Raw genomic sequence first — 3,204 nt, 5'->3', positions numbered from 1 at the left:
ATATTTAACTTGTTTCCATGTCTTTGTTATTGTAAATAGTGCTGCAATGAACATTGGGGTGTATGTATCTTTTCAGGCCACATTTTTCTCTGGATATATGCTCAGGAATGGGATTGCAATTTCATATGGTAGCTCTATTTTTAGTTTTTTTAAGGAACCTCCATATTATTCTCCCTAGTGGCTGTACTAATTTACATTCCCACCAACAGTAAAGGAGGGTTCTTTTCTCTGCACAGCCTCTCCAGTATTTGTTGTTTGTGGATTTTTTTAGGATAGCCATTCTGACCAGTGTGAGATGATATCTCACTGTAGTTCTGATTTACATTTCTCTAATAACTAGTGATTTTGAACATCTTTCATGTGCCTATTGGCCATCTGTATGTCCGCTTTAAAGAAACGTCTATTTAGGTCTTCTGCACATCCGGTGCTATTGTATCATAAGCTGTTTGTAAATTTTGGAGACTAAGCCCTTATCAGTCATATGATTTGCAAGTATTTTCTCACAATATGTGGGTTGTCTTTTCATTTTATTTGTTGTGTCTTTGCTGTGCAAAAGCTTTTGAGTTTAAGCAGGTCCCATTTGTTTATTTTTGCTTTTATTTTCATTATTCTGGGAGATAAATTAAAAAAGATGTTGCCTTGATTTATAGCAGAGAGTGTTCTGCCTATGTTTTCCTCTAAGAGTTTTATAGTGTCTAGTCTAGCATTTAGGTCTTTAGCCTATTTTGAGCTGATTTTTGTGTATGGAGTTAAGGAATGATCCAATGTCATTTTTTACATGTGGCTGTCCAGTTCTCCCAGCACCATTTGTTGAAGAGACTGTCTTTCCAACCTTATGTATTCTTGCCTCCTTTGTCATAGATTGACTACAGGTGCATGGGTTTATTTCTGGGTTTTCTACCTGTTACATTGATATTTATATTTGTTATGCCAGTGCCATACTGTTTTGATGACTGTAGCTTTGTAGCATAGTCTTAAGCTAGGGAGCCTGAGTCCTCCATTTCTCTTTTTCAAGGTTCTTTGGTTATTTGGGATTTTCGTGTCTCCATACACATTTTTGAGGGTTTTTTTTCCTTTTCTTTTCTAGCTCTGTGAAAAAATGCCATCGGTAGTTTAATAAAGACAGGAAAGGCAATGACAACTCACTCCAATACTCTTACCTGGAAAAGCCCATGGATGGAGGAGCCTGGTAGGCTGTAGTCCATGGGGTTGTGAAGAGTTGGACACAACTGAGCAACTTCAGTTTCACTTTTCACTTTCATGCATTGAAAAAGGAAATGGCAACCCACTCCAGTGTTCTTGCCTGGAGAATCCCAGGGATGGAGGAGCCTGGTGGGCTGCTGCCCAACTCACACAGAGTTGGACATGACTGAAGTGACTTAGCAGCAGCACTGGCAGTTTGATAAAGATTGCATTGATTCTGTAGATTGCTTGGGTAGCATAGTCATTTTGACAATATTGATTCTGCCAGTCCATGAACATGGTATATCTTTCCTTCTGTTTCTCTCTTCTTCAATTTTTTTCATCAGCATCTTACAGTTTTCAAAGTACAGGTCTTTTGTCTCCTTAGGTTTATTCTTAGGTATTTTATTACTTTTGATGCAAAGGTAAACAGAATTTTACCTTGAATTTCTCTTTCTCATCTTTTGTTGTTCAGTTCAGTTCAGATGCTCAGTTTTCTCTGACTCTTTGCAACCCCATGGACCGCAGCACAACAGGTCTCCCGGTCCATCACCAACTCCCGGAGTCCACCCAAACCCATGTCCATTGAGTCAGTGATGCCATCCAACCAATTCATCCTCTGTTGTCCCCTTCTCCTCCTGCCCTCAATCTTTCCCAGCATCAGGGTCTTTTCAAATGAGTCAGCTCTTCAAATCAGGTGGCCAAAGTATTGGAGTTTCAGCTTCAGCATCAGTCCTTCCAATGAACACCCAGGACTGATCTCCTTTAGGATGGACTGGTTGGATCTCCTTGCAGTCCAAGGGACTCTCAAGAGTCTTCTCCAACACCACAGTTCAAAAGCATCAGTTCTTCTGTGCTCAGCTTTCATTGTAGTCCAATTCTCACGTCCATACATAACCACTGGAAAAACCATAGCCTTGACTAGACGGACCTTTGTTGGCAAAGTAATGTCTCTGGTTTTTAATATGCTATCTAGGTTGGTCATAACTTTCCTTCCAAGGCATAAGTGTCTTTTAATTTCATGGCTGCAATCACCATCCGCAGTGATTTTGGTGCCCAGAAAAATAGCCAGCCACTGTTTCCCCATCTATTTGCCATGAAGTGATAGGACCAGACGCCATGATCTTAGTTTTCTGAATGTTGACCTTTAAGCCAACTTTTTCACTTTCATCAAGAGGCTCTTTATTTCTTCTTCACCTTCTACCATAAGGGTGGTGTCATCTAGATATCAGAGGTTATTGATATTTCTCCCGGCAATCTTGATTCCAGCCTGTGCTTCCTCTAGCCCAGCGTTTCTCATGATGTACTGTGCATAGAAGTTAAATAGCAGGGTGACAATATACAGCCTTGATGTACTCCTTTTCCTATTTGGAACCAGTCTGTTGTTCCATGTCCAGTTCTAACTGTTGCTTCCTGACCTGCATACAGATTTCTCAAGAGGCAGATCAGGTGGTCTGGTATTTCCATCTCTTTCAGAATTTTCCACAGTTTATTGTGATCCACACAGTCAAAGGCTTTGGCATAGTCAATAAAGCAGAAATAGATGTTTTTCTGGAACTCTCTTGCTTTTTTGATGATCCAGCGGATGTTGGCAATTTGATCTCTGGTTCCTCTGCCTTTTCTAAAACCAGCTTGTACCAGTGACATTTATATATTTTCTTGTTACTAATTAGTGCCCTTTTTTTCAGCTTAAAAAAATTCCCTTTAATGTTTCTTGTTAGGCAAGTTTAGTGATTATGATCCTTTTTAGCTTTTATTTGTCTGGAAAATTCTATTGTTCAGTGATTAACTTGTGTCCAATTCTTTATGACCCCATGGACTGAAGCATACTAGGCTTCCCTGTCCTTCCCTGACCTTCCTTCACTGGAAAATTCTACCTCTCCTTCAATTCTGAATGATTACTTTGCTGGGTAGAATATTTTTGGTTAAAATATTTTTCATTCACTTTGAATATATCATACTACTCCTTTCTCTTCTGCAAAGTTTCAGCTGAAATGTCTATTAATTTTCTTATAGTAGTTT

The sequence above is a fragment of the Bos indicus genome, chromosome 21 (genome assembly GCF_029378745.1).
Source record: "Bos indicus isolate NIAB-ARS_2022 breed Sahiwal x Tharparkar chromosome 21, NIAB-ARS_B.indTharparkar_mat_pri_1.0, whole genome shotgun sequence".
Taxonomy (NCBI): domain Eukaryota; kingdom Metazoa; phylum Chordata; class Mammalia; order Artiodactyla; family Bovidae; genus Bos; species Bos indicus.
The sequence above is the reverse complement of the archived record's forward strand: the minus strand, read 5'-3'. Positions refer to the sequence as shown.